A 22259-nucleotide genomic window follows, 5' to 3' on the forward strand; every position below is an offset into this window, starting at 1 on the left:
TGAAAGTGAAATGAAGAAGCTACCATAGGAAACTATTGCTCGTGATAACCAACTTGGGGATACATGAAAAGATATCTTGTGATAGGAATCGCTAGAAGACAAAAGCAATTGGTGAGATTCTCAGCAAAAGAACAAGGCAACATGTTCAGCGTCGAATTACAGTTTTCAGAAGTCAAAAGATTTAATGGCCCATCAAAACCATGTGCAATCACATCAAGAACATGTCTACAAATAGATGTCATTTCCTTCGCTTTTCGAGTGATATATCGTGCAATAGAGGGAAAGAGCCTCAACTTTATTCCTAACTTTTGTTCTCTATACTTTAGAAGATAGCTTAGAGTGAGAGTTGTAAAGAAACACCATATACCATTCCCCTAATTTTGTAATAGACATCAATAGAGTCAAAGAATGCAAGCGATTGCATTCCGCAGCTTGACACAATTCTCTTTTTTATCATCTGTAATGTTTATTTTAGTTGTATTGACAATATGAACTCCACAGTTGAGAGGCCTAAAGCTGTTATTATTAAAGCAATATCATTTGAATTTCATTCTCCCATGTCTTTACTTAACGCATGCTTTAGTTCTTTATTTTATGAATGAAACAAAGAGTTGGTTAGTTACTTGAAATATCTAGAAGTTCATAATGTTTGTCTTGTTTAGCTATAACTTGATTTAACGGCTAATTCTATTATAATGAACGAATTACGTGGTGGGACTTAATTACTTGAAAGAGAAAATAACTAAGACCTTACTAAACAAACTTAGAAAGGATTTTAGAAATAAATCAATTCCACATATTTCTTCTTAAAATACATATTTGAAATGCAAGTATATGTGGCATAAAGGTACCAAGAGGCTGCTTGCCTTAATTAAAGATTGAAAATTGAACATTGTGACCTAAAAGATTTAGATATGAATTATGTAATAATTTTAGCATTAGCATGACAAAAGACGAGAAAATGTAACGAAAGTACAAAGAGGTTGCCCGCTTTAATTGGAGTTGATTAAATAATTTGTATCACCACAAGGGATTACAATTTTCCTTGTATCGTGTAATAATGTAAAGGGCTTTCCTTTAATATTTCTTGTCTTAATAAAAGTTTGTTTTGTCACATCTTTTTTTTCTTTTTTTACAAATATATTTAGTTTTTTGTGTACTAGAAGAAAAAGGATAAAAAATTCTTAACTTCAGGGATTTTATTAATATCTTTTTCAAAACAGGATATTTTTATAAGTTAAATTCTTTGATTCTTTAGTAAGACTTTTGACTTTAGGAATGTTTTTCCTTTAAATCTTTGTTATCTTCACAAAGTTTGTTTCCCTTTCCTTGTCCGCTTTATCCTTCTTCTCATTATAAAAGGAGAAGGCCTTTGCTATACTCAATATTCATTGTAGACGTCTCGTAAGCTCCATATTACGTGAAGAGTCTTTACAAAGGTAAGAAATTACCTTCTTAGATATTTCATGAAAATTGTTTGGTATCTTCATAGTTTATTCAAATATATTATTGATAAAAGATTTAAAGAAGATTAAGTTAGTTGATTTAGGGTAATCTACTTCTGGGGGATTCTGTTTATCTTCCTTAGATTTAAATAAAATTTAAGGGGAAGCCTGATTATTTTTACTTTATGTGAATAATTAAAAAGAGTACTTACTCTAGAAGGAATCTCTTCTAGTTTATTGAAAGTGGTTCACTCGCTTGAATCTTAATAAGATCTTCTTATCTAAGCTAAGAGCTCTCCGGACGTAGGTGGGTTTCATAGGTTTTAGATAACGTGCATAGCGTGTGCATTGCATTTCTTATTATTCGTGCATTTGTTTTGAATGTGTAAATAATTCAACAACGAAAATGCACACATGTTTACTACTTCTCGCACTTGATCTTGATTTATAATGTATCCAATGAAACGCATGATTCATTACTTTTTATTGACAAGTACCATATTGAAAATCAATGAACCAGTCAACAATTGTAGTTGGAGATAAGTAATGCTATTACCAATAGTAGATACAACAACACATACACATAGTAGAGACAATATATGTTTCGTCCTGCTATGTTGTACCAAAATTTTCGATATATTGATAGTGCTTATATGATCACAATATAAAATCATTATGTCCTAATAGATATCGTATTCAGTGAGCATTTTTTTCATCCATAGCAATTGAGTGCAGCTACTTCCAGCAACTATATACTCTACCACAATAGTGAAGAGCGATATGCAATTTTATTTCTTATTAAAACACAGAATTGTTGGAATTAATGTCCTAAAACTCGTACTTTGTTATTTGATTCAATAAAATTTATTATTGATGCTATAATTTTAAAACCAATAAATTAAGGTCCCGAGGCTATTTTTACTGAGTTTGTCAATACACTTGAACTTTATGTAGAGACATGAACATGGATTAAGTTCGAGTTAATAGCCCAGATAGTTTATAGTGTATGAATAAGCTGGTTGGACGCCTTATTCTGAAAAAACACTATAGATGCGGCCCACTTAGTAGTTGGTACAAACGATGTAATCCTAAATCGTTCATGTAGAGACATAGGAGTGGGGGCATCCTATGTAAATGGTTTGCATAAGACTGGAACCCCAAAATAGTTACTTTTAGTTATAACACCGTAAACTATAAACTGACTATTTCAAATATGATGACCTAGATAACTTGATCGTAATCCTGAGCTAACTATGAACTTCTGTTCATTCGGTAGTATCCTTAGATCTGTATAGGTGAGGGCAGCTCTTCATCGTTGGCCCAATAAGCCTCCCATTTCAAGGATAAGATCTAGTGGACAGCTAGCGACATAGGGTGCAAGATTGAATTCACTCCTACCCACTTCTGGGATAGTAGATAGGTTGTTCTCTTACGGACTAAATCCAAGTCTTGAACAAGGGGCCCCACCTTCTCATTGGCCCGAGAAGGATTTAGGTTTATAGGTTGGACCTTAACCCAATTGTTTAATAGTGGATCAGTGGGTCTTAAGGAGCAACATGTAATATAGGGGGTAAACGGTATTTTGACCCAGCCAAGATTACGAACAATCTGTGAAGGATCAACTTACTCATCATGGTTATATCAGGTGGACATAAATATATCTATAGTGAGGGGAGTGCAACTAAGAGTCTTTAGTGGAATGACTCTTTAGTTAACAAATGTTAATTAAGCTTGGTCTAAAAGAACAATATGTTTAAGTAACTCGAATTGTTCGAATTAGGAAAAGAGAGAGAAACCGACAAGTATATATGATATAATTCTGTAATTATAAACTTTAAACTTTATATTCAAATAAGATTTGAATTTTTAAAAAATGAATGCAGATGCATACTCGAAAGGTTAGAATTAGTCAAGACGGGTAAAATAGCAAAAAGTCAAAAGTTGATTTTTGGCTAAGAAAAGTCAAAGTTTGACTTTGACTTAAATTAGTTAAAAGATCAAATTGCCCTTTGACTAATTTCTTTATTAACTAAATGTTAGTGGGTAATGTGGCAGATTATTATGAATTAGAAGCCTGTGACGCCCCGAATACTTCGTGGTAAATTTTTATCTTTTATGTAATTTTTTCGGAAATTTAAAATTTTTGAGTGAATTCTTGGTTGGTTTTGAAGAGGGAAGAAAAAAAAAGAAATTTAGGGATATGAATTTCTTTAAATTTAATATTGTGTAAATTAATATAATAATAATATAATATTAATATTATTATTATTATTATTATTATTATGTAATATTAATAATATTATTATTATTTAATGTTATTATTATTATTATTAATCAATTGTAATATTACTATTATTATTTAATAATATTATTATTATTTAATATTATTATTAATTATATTATCTTTATTATTATTTTTATTTATTTTTATTTAATATATATATATATAATAATATTTTTAAAAAAAAAAAAAACCCTAAAGGAGCGCGCGCCCCCCTTATCCACTTCTTCTTCTTCTTCATCGTCTCCCACACGCGAAGCCGTCGCCGCCTTGCAACCATCCCCCTTCTGTTTGCGCACGTCTCCACCTCCGTCCCCGTCTCCGACCTCCTCTCTGTCACCAGCTCGGTAGTACTTCACCATCCGCACGAACGCTTCCTCTTTCATCCAACCGGCCACACATCACCGACGGAAAACCACCCAACTACAACCATCTTCGATCGTCATTCTTCTCGGTTCCGCGTGCACGGCAAGCCATTGGTCGTCTCTACCTCGGCTGTACAGCGTCGACCGTCGTACATCTAGCATCGACGAAAGTAACCAGGCAAACCTTCTCTGCCATCGCCGCCGTGTGTTTCACCGCCGTGTGGTGTGGAATTTAAATCGGCTTCAAGTCGGCTGAGTGGAGCCGAGCTAGCCGAGTCGCCATCCTTTCCCGAGCCGAACCGAGCCACGAGCCGGGAGTTAAGCCAAGTCGAGTCACGAGCTGGGAGTCAAGACAAGCCGAGCCGTAATTCGAGCCAAGCCGCGAGCCGCGAGCCGTAAGCTAAGTCGAGCCGAGTCGAGCCGAGCCGTAGGTCAAGCCGAGCAGCGATCCAGGCCGAGCCGCAAGCTGATCCAAGCCGAGCTGAGCTGCGAACTGACCAACCCAAGCCGCGAGCCGAGCCGAGCCGATCACCTCTAAGTCAAGCCGAGCTCCCCGTTCACCGAGCCACCTAAACCTTCTTACCTCCATTTCGGGTCACGTTGAGTTTTCGGTAAGGATTATTTTGGTAATTTACCCAATGTTGCTATAACTGATTCGAGTTTGAATATTGGAGTAAGATATAGTTCTATCTGTCGTTTCTTGAAGGTATTAGGGAGTTGACGCTCAAGTTCTCGGGTTCCGCAACAGGCTTATTTGGAGATAGCTCTCATTTTCTCGGGTAAGTCAACGAATGTTGCTTAGGACCATTTAAAGAAAAAATGACTTCTGCTAGCATCGTCGTTTAAAACCCTCGTGTTTTCGTTGAGGTGGATCCGTTGAGCGTGGACTCGATCGAATTACACAACAAAGTTTCAGGTAAGGGATTTTCTACTACTGGACCTCGGATTGAGGCTCGAAACGTAGTAATCCACAGGGTATTACACGTTAGTAACTATACTGAATAAATGGATGTATGTTTGACTTTTAAGTATCGCATTCATGCTCTTGTCTGATGTAAAGGTAATGTGACTGCTAGTGGTAGCTAGTGTGTCATTGGGTGTAAGGAGTTGTTTACGGATAGACACCGATGTCCGGAGGTTCTGTATATTGTAGTTAGGTTAATGGGCTACGTTATGGACTGGAATTGGATGTCGATGGACTTTAAAATCTTAAGGTTAGGTATGTGGTAGTCTATTGTCTGGATTTTGATCATGGAGTTTTGTCGTGAAAGGATTGTGAGTTTGATTCTGATTTGACTAGTTGACTGGATCTAAGGAATATCACAATGGTCTTTGAATTAGAAACGCTTATAGCAACTGAGGATGTAGTTGTTTAGATCTATACTATGTGACTGGCGAAGCCTATGGCAAATTTGTAATATGACTGTTGTCGGAGTATGACTGTTGTAGACAGTTTAGTATGGATTGAGGGGTAACGGTTAGCTTCATCTATGGGGTAATGTACCTTATGGATAGGTGTATCATTCGGGATCACTAGACTGATACGTGTATCTTTCGGGATCACTAGACTGATACGTGCATCCTTCGGGATCACTAGACTGATATGTGCATCCTTCGGGATCACTAGACTGATATGTGCATCCCTCGGGATCACAAGACTGATAGGTGTATCCTTCGGGATCACTAGACTGATACGTGCATTCTACGGGATCACGGGACTGATGAGTGCATTCTACGGAACCACTAGACTGTTTACGTAGGGTACCCCTGAATAGGAAGTTAACTGTTGTTCCCTAACGAGCCCAGTAGTGGGTCTCTTACTGGGTATATTTTATACTCACCCTTTTTCCTCTTTAACTTTTCAGGTAAGGGTACAGCGAGGGGCAGATCGACGAGGGGCAAGAAGGATGCGTGAAGGCCATATGGACGCGTCTGGTTTTCTTTATGCTTCCGCTGATGTATTTTTGTTACTCTCTATTTTCCCTTGTAGGATCGAGTCATGTTTAGATTATTTTGTTTTATGATTTTGTGTTCGATGATTTGGGTACTGTATTTGAAACTCTCGTGACTTTGATTTAAAATAGGGCCCAAAACTGCTTTTTTTGTAATATTTCTAAAAGTTTTTAATGAATCGTAACGGGTCCCTTATGAGTTTGTGTGTTTTGTGGTCGAGTCTTAGTACTGAGTAGTGACCTCAGCTTAGTCTGAAAAGTTGGGTCGTTACAGTTGGTATCAGAGCCCAAGTTTTAGGTTCTATAGACTGACTTATGATGTGAGTCTATGTTCTTGTGTCCTTATGGCTGAAACGATCCTTGCCACTCGTCAAGTACGCTTTCGTGAAATTATATGTATAACTCTATATGCATTACCTTACCTAAGTTAAACTGTGTAGTTAATTATCACATATGACTCAAGGGATCATTGGTGGTTGTTAGGGAAATGCCGCCAAGGAGAGGTGCACGTAGGGGTGGCCGAGGAGGCCGAGGAAGGGGAGCAGGACGTGTCCAACCTGAGGTGCAGCCTGTAGCCCAAGCCATCGACCCGGCTGCGCCAGTGACTCATGCGGACCTCGCTGCTATGGAGCAGAGGTTCAGGGATTTGATTATGCAAATGCGGAAGCAGCAGCAGCCTGCCCCGCCAGCTCCTGCTCCAGCTCCGGCTCCAGTTCCAGTTGTGCCCCGGGTCGTGCCGGATCAGTTGTCAGCAAAGGCCAAGCACTTGAGGGATTTCAGGAAGTATAATCCCACGACATTCGATGGGTCTTTGGAGGACCCCACCAGAGCTCAGTTGTGGTTATCGTCTATGGAGACCATATTCCGATACATGAAGTGCCCTGAGGATCAGAAAGTTCAGTGTGCTGTTTTCATGTTGACAGACAGAGGTACTGCATGGTGGGAGACTACAGAGAGAATGCTAGGGGGTGATGTGGGTAAGATCACGTGGCAACAGTTCAAGGAGAGTTTCTATGCGAAATTCTACTCTGCTAGTTTGAGAGATGCCAAGCGGCAGGAGTTCCTAAACTTAGAGCAGGGTGACATGACAGTGGAGCAGTATGATGCGGAGTTTGACATGTTATCCCGCTTCGCTCTCGATATGATAGCGACTGAGGTGGCCATATCTGATAAGTTTGTTAGAGGCCTCCGACTATACATCCAGGGTTTGGTTCGAGCTTTCCGACCCGCTACTCATGCCGATGCACTGCGCCTGGCAGTGGATCTCAGTCTACAGAAGAGGGCTAACTCGTCTAAGGTCGCAGGCAGAGGTTCGACCTCGGGACAGAAAAGGAAGGCTGAGCAACAGCCTATTTCAGTGCCACAGCGGAACTTCAGATCAGGTGGTGAGTTTCGTCGTTTCCAGCAGAAACCTTTTGAGGCAGGGGAAGCTGCCAGAGGGAAGCCATTGTGTACCACTTGTGGGAAGCACCATCTGGGCCATTGTTTATTCGGGATCAGGATTTGCTTCAAGTGTAGGCAAGAGGGGCATACAGCTGATAGATGCCCGATGAGACTTACCGAAAATGCACAAAATCAGGGAGCAGATGCTCCAAATCAAGGTAAATTCTTTGCTACCAATAAGATTGAGGCTGAGAGGGAAGGCACAGTGGTGACAGGTACGCTTCCAGTATTGGGGCATTAAGCCTTAGTTTTGTTTGATTCGGGTTCGTCACATTCTTTTATCTCTTCTGCATTTGTGTTACATGCCCGCTTAGAGGTAGAGCCCCTACACCATGTTTTATCAGTATCTACTCCTTCTGGGGAGTGTATGCTGTCGAAGGAAAAGGTGAAACGATGCCAGATTGAGATAACAGGCCATGTGATTGAAGTAACGCTGTTAGTCCTGGACATGCTCGACTTTGATGTAATTCTGGGTATGGATTGGTTGGCCGCTAACCATACCAGCATAGATTGTTCCCGTAAGGAGGTAGCGTTTAACCCTCCTTCGATGGTCAGTTCTAAATTTAAGGGAGAAGGGTCAAGGTCGTTACCTCAGGTAATCTCAGCCATAAGGGCCAGCAAACTGCTCAGTTAGGGTACTTGGAGTATCTTAGCGAGCGTGGTGGATACTAGAGAGGTTGATGTATCCCTATCATCAGAACTAGTGGTAAGGGACTATCCGGATGTCTTTCCTGAAGAACTTCCAGGGTTACCTCCTCACAGAGAGGTTGAGTTTGCCATAGAGCTAGAGCTGGGCACGGTTCCTATATCTAGAGCCCCAAACAGAATGGCCCCAGCAGAGTTGAAAGAACTGAAGGTGCAGTTACAGGAATTGCTTAATAAGGGCTTCATTCGACCGAGTGTGTCACCTTGGGGTACGCCAGTTTTATTTGTTAAGAAGAAGGATGGATCGATGCGTCTATGCATTGACTATAGGGAGTTGAACAAGGTAACCGTTAAGAACAGATATCCCTTGCCCAGGATCGACGATCTATTTGACCAGTTACAGGGAGCTACAGTGTTCTCTAAGATTGATCTTCGGTCGGGATATCATCAGTTGAGGATTAAGGATGGTGATGTACCGAAGACGGCCTTTCATTCCAGATACGGACACTATGAGTTTATTGTGATGTCTTTTGGGTTGACGAATGCTCCGGCAGTGTTTATGGACTTGATGAACAGTGTGTTTAGGGAGTTCCTAGACACTTTTGTGATCGTGTTTATTGATGACATCTTGATATATTCCAAGACGGAGACCGAGCATGAGGAAAATTTACGTATGGTTCTGCAAACCCTTCAAGATAATAAATTGTATGCAAAGTTCTCGAAATGCGAGTTTTGGCTGAAGCAGGTGTCCTTTCTAGGCCATGTGGTTTCTAAGGCTGGAGTTTCTGTGGATCCAGCTAAGATAGAGGCAGTCACCAGTTGGACCCGACCTTCCACAGTCAGTGAGGTTCGTAGCTTTTAGGATTTAGTAGGTTATTATCGACGGTTTGTGGAGAACTTTTCTCGTATAGCTACTCCTCTTACTCAGTTGACCAGGAAGGGAGCTCTTTTTGTTTGGAGCAAGGCATGTGAGGACAGTTTCCAGAACCTTAAACAGAAGCTAGTTACCGCACCGGTTCTTACTGTACCTGATGGTTCAGGCAGTTTTGTGATTTATAGTGATGCTTCCAAGAATGGTTTGGGTTGTGTATTGATGCAGCAAGGTAAGGTAGTAGCTTATGCTTCGCGTCAGTTGAAGAGTCATGAGCAGAATTACCCTACACACGATTTAGAGTTGGCAGCAGTGGTTTTTGCATTGAAAATATGGAGGCATTACTTGTATGGTAAAAAGATACAGATCTTCACGGATCATAAGAGCTTGAAATACTTCTTTACTCAGAAGGAATTGAATATGAGACAACGAAGATGGCTTGAGTTAGTGAAGGATTACGACTGTGAGATACTGTATCATCCAGGCAAGGCAAATGTGGTAGCTGATGCTCTTAGTAGAAAGGTATCCCATTCAGCAACACTTATTACCCGATAGGCCCCATTGCATCGAGATCTTGAGTGGGCTGAGATTGCAGAGTCAGTGGGGGCAGTCACTATGCAGTTAGCCCAATTGACGGTACAGCCGACTTTGAGGCAAAGGATCATTGATGCTCAGAGTAACGATCCTTATTTGGTTGAGAAGCGTGGCCTAGCAGAGGCAAGGCAAGCGGTTGAGTTCTCTATATCCTCTGATGGTGGACTTTTGTTTGAGAGGCGCCTATGTGTGCCATCAGATAGTGCGGTTAAAAAAGAATTATTATCTGAGGCTCACAGTTCCCCATTTTCCATGCACCCAGGTAGTACGAAGATGTATCAGGACCTGAAGCGGGTTTATTGGTGGCGTAATATGAAGAGGGAGGTGGCAGAATTTGTTAGTAAATGCTTGGTGTGTCAGCAGGTTAAGGCACCAAGGCAGAAACAAGCGGGTTTATTACAACCCTTGAGCGTACCGAAATGGAAATGGGAAAACGTGTCCATGGATTTCATTACAGGACTGCCAAGAACTCTGAGGGGTTTGACCGTGATTTGGGTTGTGGTTGACAGGCTTACCAAATCAGCGCACTTTGTTCCGGGTAAATCCACCTACACCGCTAGTAAGTGGGCACAACTATACATGTCTGAGATCTTAAGATTACATGGAGTGCCAGTGTCGATTGTTTCTGATAGAGATGCCCGTTTCACTTCCAAATTTTGGAAGGGTTTGCAGACTGCTATGGCACAAGGTTAGACTTTAGTACAACCTTCCATCCACAGATTGACGGTCAGACTGAGCGTCTGAACCAAGTTTTAGAAGATATGTTGCGAGCGTGTGCATTGGAATTTCCAGGTAGTTGGCACTCCCACTTGCATTTGATGGAATTTGCTTATAATAACAGTTTTCAGGCTACTATTGGCATGACACCATTTGAGGCCTTGTACAGCAAATGTTGTAGATCCCCTGTTTGCTGGGGTGAGGTGGGTGAGCAGAGATTGATGGGTCCTGAGTTAGTTCAGTCTACTAACGAAGCGATACAGAAAATTAGATCACATATGCAGACCGCACAGAGTAGGCAGAAGAGTTATGCTGATGTTAGACGGAAGGATCTTGAGTTTGATGTGGGGGACAAGGTGTTCTTGAAGGTAGCACCTATGAAAGGTGTCTTACGATTTGAAAGGAGAGGAAAACTGAGTCCCCGTTTTGTTGGGCCGTTTGAGATTTTGGAGCGGATTGGCCCTGTAGCGTATCGCTTGGCGTTGCCACCATCACTCTCGGCAGTTCATGATGTGTTCCATGTTTCTATGTTGAGGAAGTACGTGCCAGATCCATCCCATGTAGTGGATTATGAGCCACTAGAGAGGTGAAAATGTTGAGGAATAGAGAATTTCCTTTGGTTAAAGTCTTATGGCGGAATCACCGGGTTGAAGAGGCTACATGGGAGCGAGAAGATGACATAAGGTCCCGTTATCTCGAACTGTTCGATGAATAAAACTTTCGAGGACGAAAGTTCCTTAAGGAGGGAAGAATGTAATTCCCTGAATACTTCGCGGTAAATTTTTATCTTTTATGTAATTTTTTTGGAAATTTTAAATTTTTGAGTGAATTATTGGTTGGTTTTGAAGAGGGGAGAAAAAAAAGAAATTTAGGGATATGAATTTATTTAAATTTAATATTGTGTAAATTAATATAATAATAATATAATATTAATTATATTATTATTATTATTATTATTATTATTATTATTTAATGTTATTAATATTATTATTAATTATATTATCTTTATTATTATTTTTATTTATTTTTATTTAATATATATGTATATATAATAATAATAATAATATTTAAAAAAAAAACACTAAAGGAGCGCGCGCCCCCCTCATCCACTTCTTCTTCTTCTTCATCGTCTCCCACACGCGAAGCCGCCGTCGCCTCGCAACCATCCCCATTCCGTTCGCGCGCGTCTCCACCTTCGTCCCCGTCTCTGACCTCCTCTCCGTCACCAGATCGGTAGTACTTCACCGTCCGCACGAACGCTTCCTCCTTCATCCAACCGGCCGCACATCACCGACGGAAAACCACCCAATTGCAGCCGTCTCCGACCGTCCTTCTGAGTTCTGCGTGCACGGCCAGCCATTGGCCGTCTTTGCCTCGGTTGTGCAGCGTCGGTCGTCGTACATCTAGCATCGACGTAAGTAACCGGGCAAACCTTCTCTGTCATCGCCGCTGTATGTTTTGCCGCCGTGTGGTGTGGAATTTAAATCGACTCCAAGTCGGCTGAGTGGAGTCGAGCTAGCCGAGCCTCCATCCTTGCCTGAGCCGAACCGAGCCGCGAGTCGAGAGTCAAGACAAGCCGAGCCGTAATCCGAGCCGAGCCGCGAGCCGCGAGCCGCAAGCTAAGCCGAGCCGAGCCGAGAAGCGATCCAGGTCGAGCTGCAAGCTGATCCAAGCCGAGCTGAGCCGCGTACTTACCAACCCAAGTCGCGAACCGAGCCGAGCCGATCACCTCGAAGCCAAGCCGAGCTCCCCGTTCACCGAGCCACCTAAGCCTTCTTACCTCCACTTCGGGTCACGGTGAGTCTTCGGTAAGGATTATTTTGGTAATTTACCCAATGTTGCTATAACCGATTCAAGTTTGAATATTGGAGTAAGACATAGTCCTATCTGTCGTTTCTTGAAGGTATTAGAGAGTTGACGCTTATGTTCTCGGGTTTCGCGGCAGGCTTATTTGGAGATAGCTCTCCTTTTCTCGGGTAAGTCAACGGATGTTGCTTAGGACCATTTAAAGAAAAAATGACTTCTGCTAGTATCGTCGTTTAAAACCCTTGTGTTTTCGTTTAGGTGGATTCGTTGAGTGTGGACTCGATCGAGGGACACAACCAAGTTTCAGGTAAGGGATTTTCTACTACTGAACCTCGGATCGAGGCTGGAAACGTAGTAATCCACAGGGGATTACACGTTAGTAACTGTACTGAATAAATGGATGTATGTTTGACTTTTAAGTATCGCTATCATGCTCTTGTCTGATGTAAAGGTAATGTGACTGCTAGTGGTAGTTAGTGTGCCATCGGGTGTAAGGAGTTGTTTACGGATAGACACCGATGTTCGGAGGTTCTATATATTGTAGTTAGGTTAATGGGCTACGTTATGGACTGGAATTTGATGTCGATGGACTTTAAAATCTTAAGGTTAGGTATGTGGTAGTCTACTGTCGGGATTTTGATCATGGAGTTTTGTCGTGAAAGGATTGTGAGTCCGATTCTGATTTGAGTAGTTGACTGGATCTAAGGAATATCACAATGGTGTGTGAATTAGAAACGCTTATAGCAACCGAGGATGTAGTTGTTTAGATCTATACTATGTGACTGGCGAAGCCTATGGCAAATTTGTAATATGACTGTTGTCGGAGTATGACTGTTGTAGACAGTTTAGTATGGACTGAGGGGTAATGGTTAGCTTCATCTATGGGGTAGTGTACGTTATGGATAGATGTATCTTTCAGGATCACTAGACTGATACGTGCATCCTTCGGGATCAGGGGACTGATGTGTGCGTTATACGGAACCACTACACTGTTTACGTAGGGTACCCCTGATAGGAAGTTAACTGTTGTTCCCTAACGGGCCCAGTAGTGGGTCCCTTACTGGGTATATTTTATACTCACCATTTTTCCTCTTTAACTTTTCATGTAAGGGTACAGCGAGGGGCAGACCGACGAGGGGCAAGAAGGATGCGTGAAGGCCATATGGACGCGTCTGGTTTTCTTTATGCTTCCGCTAATGTATTTTTGTTACTCTCTATTTTCCCTTGTTGGATCGAGTCATGTTTAGATTATTTGGTTTTATGATTTTGTGTTCGATGATTTGGGTACTGTATTTGAAACTCTTGTGACTGTGATTTAAAATAGGGCCCGAAACTGCTTTTTTTTGTAATATTTCTAAACGTTTTTAATGAATCGTAACTGGTCCCTTATGAGTTTGTGTGTTTTGTGGTCGAGTCTTAGTACTGAGTATTGACCTCAACTTAGTCCGAAAAGTTGGCTCGTTACAAAGCCACTAATTTCATTAAATAGTTAATGGATTAATTAGGTGTATAGATTAGATGAAGTAAATTGCATGCATTTTGAATGTAATTTTGATATATAAACTTCTCATTTCAGAATGAGACGAGAATGATGATTTCTCATAAAGTCTCTAAACGATACACCTTTTTCCCTTCATCTCTCTTAAAATTTACTTCACATAACGAGTCCCACAACTCAGTTTTTGGTCTTAAGATTAATAGGTCAACATAATGGTTGTCCTTTGCTCGTGATCTTCAGGTAGAGAACAAGCTTTGGATCAAAGAAGAAGTTGAGAACTACTAATGGTAAGCTCATCGATTACCTTTTACACTCCTCATTGAGGTAAATCGTTTAGATGCATATATAGTAAAGTATGATATTTTTCTTCCGCTGTGCATGGCATCTCTTGATGTTTTTGTTCCATCGGCAACCAGATTGTTCCTAAAAAAGAAACACCCACGAGAAGTACTTTGTCTACCTTCAACACATCCATCCCAATCTGCATCAGAGTACCCTAATAACACAACAGTGATGTCAAACAAGTACCACACACTAAACTCAACTATACCTATAACATATTTCAAATATGTTTAGCACATCTTAAATGACATTCCCTAGGATCCGCTTGAAATTGTGCATAGACACCTGCAACGTATTCGATATCAGGACAAGTTGTAGTAATATATAGTAGGCTCCCCATGATGTTGCGATATAAGCTTTCATCCGCTTTCTTACCTTCGTTGTCCTTAGAGACTTTGATATGTGTGGCTGCAGGGGTGGTCTTAGCTTTTGCTTGCTCAAGGTCAAACTTCTTATTTAAATTTCGAGCATATTTTCTTGTGATATAAATATTCTAGTCTGTTTTTGTTGAATTTGAGATTCCAGAAAGAAAGCCAACTTTCCTGCCATACTTATTTCAAACTTAGTCTTCATTTGCTCAATGAAGGTTATTATCAAACACCATATCATCCACATACACATGTGCAACTAAGAACTCATTATTATTCTTCTTAATGAACATGGATTTATCAGTACCTCCTCAAGAGAACCCCTGTTCTAATGAAAAGACAGATATTTTTATGTACCAGGCTTGGAGTGCTTGCTTTAGACCGTATAGAGCCTTCTTCAATTTTTTAACATGATCTGGATAAGGAGGATCTTCAAAACCTTTTGGTTATGCCACATAGACTTCTTTAGTGATAAGTCCATTTAGAAATTTGCTTTTGACATCCATCTGATAAAGAGTAATCCTTCTAAAGCATACAAGACCGAGTAATAGACAAATAGATTCTAACCGAGCTACATGTGCGAACGTCTCACCAAAGTCTACTCCTTTAATCTGAGAATATCCTTGGGCTATTAACTATGCCTTATTTTGAGTTACATTTCCCATCTCATCGATTTTGTTCTTGAAGATCCATTTTGTGCCCATAGTGTTGTAATCTGCAGGTTTCTGTATAAGTTCAGAAACTTGATTTCGTTTGAATTGATGAAGTTCTTCTTGCATGGCCTTGATCCATTGTTCATCCTTCAAAGCCAAAGTTACACTAGTGGTCTATATAGTAGATGTAAAGCATACATCGACAATCATATTGGCATAGTCTAGCCTATTTTTCTTTCTCATGTTAATACCACTGCTAATATCCCTAATAACACTGCTGACTGGATGTTTCTTCTTCATATGTGTCGAATGAGTAAACAGTTGAGTACTAGCGTCTTTATTTGAAGAAGCTTCTGTAGGGTTAGATGTTAAATGTTCTTCTTGTTTATACTACTAAATGTAAACGTGTAGTAGTAAGAATAGTTTCCTCAAATACTCAGCCTGTTTGTCATTGAAATCTAGCAAGGCATATCAAGTATATCGAAGCATTTTAACTAACATTACAAATCTACATTGTGTAGGATACACCCAGTACAACAACGTTTACAAGCTCTACAATGTAGTGGGGCCCGCCCAACACTCCTATCGTCTTTGTAGTGGTGGGGCCCGCCCAGCACTCACAACAACATCGTTGTTACGGAGTACACTCAACGTCAACAATGGATCTAACCAGTGTGCACACGGTAATCTCTAGCCTCAGGCTCAAGATCTCACTCATGTAGTTAATGAAAATTTCGTAAATCATCTAAAAATATTAAAACATGCCTGCTTATAAATTTTACACAAAGCTCGAACTTTACTCAGCTCTTTTGTGGAAAACTGTAGTTCTTAAAACAAAACTTCTTACTAATTCATGCTTTGCTTAAAATATTGTGGTTTAAATACTTTCCAAACATTTAATATCTACGTGCTAGCATAAATTCCTTTAAGAAATCTAGTCTCCAAATGTATACTTGAAAATAGTCATGAAATTCAAATACCTTTCATGGCTTCGTAAATAAACATTAATCGCATTCAATCATAATAACAGTTATGGAAAATATTTCAAAGTTTGTTTTGTCACTCACCGTTTTAGGCTAGATCCTTGGTCTATAAGCTCGATTTAATTCTTCTCGGCCTGCCAACAACCCAACCGAGTATTAAAACTCTAAACATTCTGGTTTTCTAAAGATATACATAACATGTCGCACCAAAGATGACGCTCACGAAAACAAAAGCTTAACAAATAAAATCCTATTTCAACAACTCTCTAAATTTCCAGATTTCTAACATAAACTTCAAATGACTATAACTTTCTCAATACTTAACCAAAATGAGGGTTCTTTATATCAAAATCTTCATTTTGAGATCCTCTAAAACTTATCTGAAGACATGTAAATCTTATTCCCCGTGCATAAACTCAGATAACCCTCGAAACAGAACCACTTCCAGAATCGCGCACACACGACCTCTTTAACTTGTCCCTACAATGTAACTGATTTTTAGTCGTTTTTGGTTCACAATTTCTTCATGAAAGTTGTAGTAAATTGAATAAGATTTCCAACCATATCCAATAGAGATCCTAACTCCATCGGTACACTCTGAAATACAAGAAAAACTAGAGACCTCCTGATTTCGAGTGAAAACCAACTGCCCTGCTTTCTTCATCAAAAAGCACCCAATGAATATCCGAATTTGCTCCAACTTTCTTCATTTAGTTTGTTTGAAAATGAGTTAACTTTCCGTAAATGTAAACCTCACCTCTTAATTCATTTTGAAGAGTTCAAACCGAATTAAAAACCAGTGATGTGCAGAAGGAACCAAAATTCAGCCATGGATACACTTTGCTTGAGTTCTCCTCCTCTTCTTCAACCTCAAAATTCTAGTAAAATTCCTCTTCTTCCTCCAAAATCTCTCTTAAATGTTCTATGCAAATTAAAGAAGGAAAAGAATGGAAGTTGGTGGTGAAGGGAAGAGAAGAAGAAGAAGAAAAGAAAAAATGAAATTTTTTTCTTTTTTTTTTCTTTCTTTTTATCCTTCTTTTCTTTCTTTTCGTTAATTTATTTAATAAAACCATTAAATATATATATATATATATATATATATATATATATATTTACACATAATTTCTATTTTCTTTTCTTTTTTTTCCACATTTAAAGAAATTAAACCAAGAAAATATCGGGTTTACATTTATTCACCAATAATGTTCTAGCAACACCTCCTTTGGAATTTCCTTTGCGACCAAGATAAATCACGAGTCGTTCATACCATGCTCTGGGTGCTTGCTTTAGTTCATATAAAGCTTTATTGAATTTATACACATCATGAGGATAAATTGGATCAGAAAAACTCTTAGGTTAAGCTACATACACTTCTTCGTTTAAGTACCCATTTATTGAAAAAGTTATGAGATAATCAATAAACCTTTAGTTAATTATAAAGTAATTAACTATTGTAATAGCTAGAGGGACAACAGAAGTAAATAACACTGGAAGCTTTAGTAACCCAGTTCGGCGAATACCACCTACGTCTAGAGTGTTTTACACAGCTCGGATGAGTAATATTATTAAGCATCACAGTTTTCAATATAGATCAATACAATAAGGAACATTTTTCTCATGTATATGACTATCTTTAACCCAACCATTAAATTTTGGCTTCAATCCTTAATAAAACACCTAAATAATTTAATATAATTAATAAAAACTCCTTAAAGATTTGGGATGTTACATATCTTTTCCCAATAATTATATTTCAATATATAATTATAAATTTTCTTTTTAAATAAATTCAATTCCTTCTCTTTCCTTATTTACCCAATTAATTATCTTTCTCTAAAATAATTAATTATCTTCCACAATAATTAATTATTATTTATCCTTCTCCAAAGTAATTATACTTATACCAATAATTATATTTTCCCAAAATATAATTATTTTTCTTTTTCTCTCTTAATAAATATTTTTCTCTAAATCAAATTATCTTTTCTTTAAATAATTATATTTCAGAAAATATAATTATTTTTTCCTTTCACATAATAAATATAATATATATATATATATATATATATATATATATATATATATATATATATATATTTCCACATATACATATAATTATCAAATATCCAACAAACTCTCACAATTTAATTAAATAACATCTATAATTATTTAATTTAACTAAACTTCAACAACACTAAAAAACCACAACTTAATCCTCTTTTAACCTACCATTTAATAAAAACTCAACAAAGACCACATGCCAAAACCTCTAATTAATATCCAACAAATATTTAATTAATTTGAATTCCCACATAAATCAAAAAATTCTTATTAAATGAATTCAAAATAACACCCAATAAATTAAAACAGTTAAACAAAATTAAGAATTAAGTCCAAAATTATTTTAATTTTAGGGGCGCTATAATCTTCCCTCCTTTAATAAACTTTCGTCCTTGAAAGTTCTAATCTTAAAACAACTTGGAATATCGGGCTCTCAATTAATAACAATTTCTACCGAGCTCCATAATCTTTAATTCAGTGTACACATCCATGTATATATATTTAATTAATCCAACACAAAGCACCAAAAAGATTCCTTAGCTTCTAATTTTAATTAATCTAACACCAAACAAATTTCATAACTTCCACTTCCACGTAATGTAATACCCATAATATGTTCCTTAATTTTTTGGGGTGTTACACAAAAATCCAGAACAACCGACCAAATCGAAGTCGGTCGGTCAAAAGAAGTTATAGGGCGATCGAAATTCGATTTACAAAAATTAAAATCGAGTTGTATTCGATCAGAGGGCGTTGAATGGTCAAGACTCCACCGTCCAATCAAATCTCCCATTTTACTAATTTTTAATTTAGTTTCTTCTTTACTTATTATTCTACGCTTTTTTCCTTCTACGCAGTCACTCGCATGTGTCCATCCTCCGTCTCTGTTTGACTGGAGTGTCCAACAATCTCCATCTCTGTTCGGCTGAGTCTTCGACGATCTCTAACTTCATTCAACACATAACATCAGCAAGAACACTGATGTCTTCAACTGGGCAAGAACTTCGACATCCCATCTCGATGTCTCCAACTCTTCGACATCCAAATCTCACCGGTTGTGGCCAACGAGTTTGTGCCTTTTTTCCCTACTCCCTAATCCCTCTTCATCATCTCTTTATCGTTCTCTTCATTTCATCCCCATTATAAAAACTCAGAAAACCAATTGATCGACCTTGGTGAGTTGGTCGATTTTGTTGCGAGTGGTTGCTGAGAACAGTTTGGTCATTCCCATCCCCGACTTGTGGTCGATCGAAGTTAGAAAAACTGACTCCAACCGACCAAATGTAGATCACCCCTTATATATATAAGTAATGTTATGTTTGGGCTTGTATATGTTTTCCTCTCTAAGTTAATTTTTCAAACCTTTTTCAGAAAATTTGGTCGTTATGTGGTAAGTTTTTTCAAAATTATGGATAAAAGAATTAATGAAATTAATTAGTTTATTTTTGTCATTAAAGGTTTTAAGTTGATTAGAATGATAGTGAAGTAATGCTACTCTAAAGTGATATTGTGGTTGTTTGTTTTTAGCATAAATGGACAAAGAAATCAGATCGTATTAGCATGCTATCGGTAATAGCTTTGAATCACTAACATCATTCTATCCATATATTATATCCCCTATCGTTGACAATGTAAATGAAATTGTTATAGTTGTAACTTTTGTTGAAATCAATTATTGATTTTACGTTATGCTATGAACATTTATATCATTTAGAAATTCAAAATTCAAGTTATCTGTGAAAAATGTATGAAAAACATTATTGACATCTAAACATGTCGTCATTCATAGAAGTCATCATTGATAGTATGATATTAGTTTATCACTTATATCATAAGAGGAAAGAAATTGATGGAAAAAATTGGCATTTAAAAAAAAATACCATATGACTGGTAAAAGAATTGTCATTTTTGAAATATTTTTCCTTCGTGCTCTAGATATTATATTTATTTTCTAATTTATGTTATATGATGCAATATTTCTGATTTTCCATGACAAAAATAGGTCATTGTATAGAGTAATAACGTTTATCTTCTCAAAATTAAGGTTATAGACTTTGTGATGACAACTAAATAAGATATAATAATTTTTAACTTCATAATGGAAAAAAAATATTTATGTTAAACCCTTAAATCTCTAAAGTTGCAAATATTACTTTGATTTCGTCAAGTGCATTACAATTTAAATAAATAATTCAATCCTTTAACAAAAAATGTTAAAAAATCAACAATGTTACGACTCTAGTAACTTATCCGTTCAATTATAATTAAAAAATAAATAAATGCCACTTTTGTTCCATTTAATATTAACAATGAAATCTCGAACTAGCTTCGGGTAAAACAAGCCAAGGTTTATCACGATACTATCCTCAACTCTTTGATTTGTTGATGATGGACAATTTGACGGCGAATGATGAACATCAGTTTTTCACTATGGCACATGATGCGGGAGACTGCACATAGGTTCTGATGGTCCTCCAAATTTCTTCAAGAGATCATCAATAACAGAGTCTGCAGTTTTCTTCAAACTGGTGTGATCAATATTGACTTGAGAAGTAGCAGAATGACGCGCTCCGGATTAACTTTCAAAGTCAAGCATGCCTTGATGAAAGTCAAACAGTTGATGATAAATAGCCTCAGTATCAGACATCTTGGTCACTCAAGCTTTCTTTGACGACTGTCCCAAGCAAGATTTGGTTGCCACACTAGCTTTGAACTTGTGTCACATTATATTGGCTAGGGCAACATCATCATGATCAAAGGAATCAAAATCCACTACTACCATTTCAACAAACTTTGAAATGGGAGCCCTCGACTTCCAATTTTGTTCAGAATTGGTTTGGAACTTTCAAGATGTAACGACCCAACTCCTTATACTAAGTCGAAGCCATTACTAAACACAAAAAAAGTTATAAAGTTTGGCTAAAATGATCAAAACCTCAAAATTTTATTTATTAAAAAAAAAATCAAAGGTAATGTGCAAAACGTAACAAATATTAAAATCCTACTCGGGCCCTATCTACTTTTGAAGAAACGAAATAATAAATAAAGAATAATAAAAATTCAAATACTAAAAGTTTAAACTGGGTGTAAAGCAGAAGCAGAGATCCCTATGGCTCGCCACGGTCACTTCTGGTCTCCCGCCAGCTTGCCCTTACCCTTACCCTTGCCTCTACCTGAGAAATGTGACATGGAAAGAGTGAGTATAAAATACTCAGTAAGGGACTCACTACTAGTCTCATTAAGTGCCTGTTAACTTCCTATTAGAGTCCTGAAAATAGTATCCAATAACTGGCACGTTCCCGAACACGTGCAACATGCGCTCCCGTAGGAACAGAATCTGGCCTTCGGTGTCCCGAGAGAGCACCTAAGACATATTGGTCTGTAGCGAACCCAGAGGAAAAGCTAAGACAATCGGGCTGCTAGGATCCCGTCGAATCACTCGAATCATATCTATATCCATGCCAGACTAGCGGTTCCGTCGAACTACGCAGTCCTAAATAGGTGGTGATCCCGAAGGACATCGATGCAGGTACGACTCTAATAGGCTAAGCTAACAGGTACCCTAACCATAGCATACATATAACATAGCACCATCTCGTAATCATATCAGTCTAATCATCATGTCACATCTCATCACAACACCCAAACATAAAGTCATAACAAGCCACGTCATCACATTATACCATGCCATCATATCAAATCACATCATCAGTCACATCATGTCCTCATTAATTGACATATCGTTATATAGTCTAGTCCTCAAGGCACATAACTAGTAATGCATGCGGTCTCAGGATTTTAATCGTAGAGCTAGTAGTAGAAATCTCTTACCTGGAGATTTGCTCAATCGAATTCTAACAGCAAGAAAATGCGCTTTCCAAGCAGCGGGCCCTAAATGATTAATAACGCCAATTTTCATAACTTGAACATTAAGCGACCAAGGACTCAAGAATTTAGTTGGAATAACTTACTTGTGGTCGGGTTACTGGAGAAGTCTTTCACTGTACAATTCAATTGGTCCAAGCTACCTTTTTAAGAGAGATAAATCAGTTTAATCCAAATAAATTATTTCGGTTCAAAATCTTAAGTCCTTGCTGGGTGTGCCAAAAACCCAATTAACTTACCAAAATAGGTGCAAAGAATCGGAGAAGGCTGACGGCTCAAAGACAAGCAAATCGGCTCGGCTAAAAAGCAAGAATCGGCTCAGATTGAAAGGCAAAAATTGACTCGGCTTG

The sequence above is a fragment of the Cucumis melo genome, chromosome 5 (assembly GCF_025177605.1).
Source record: "Cucumis melo cultivar AY chromosome 5, USDA_Cmelo_AY_1.0, whole genome shotgun sequence".
In the NCBI taxonomy this organism is placed as follows: domain Eukaryota; kingdom Viridiplantae; phylum Streptophyta; class Magnoliopsida; order Cucurbitales; family Cucurbitaceae; genus Cucumis; species Cucumis melo.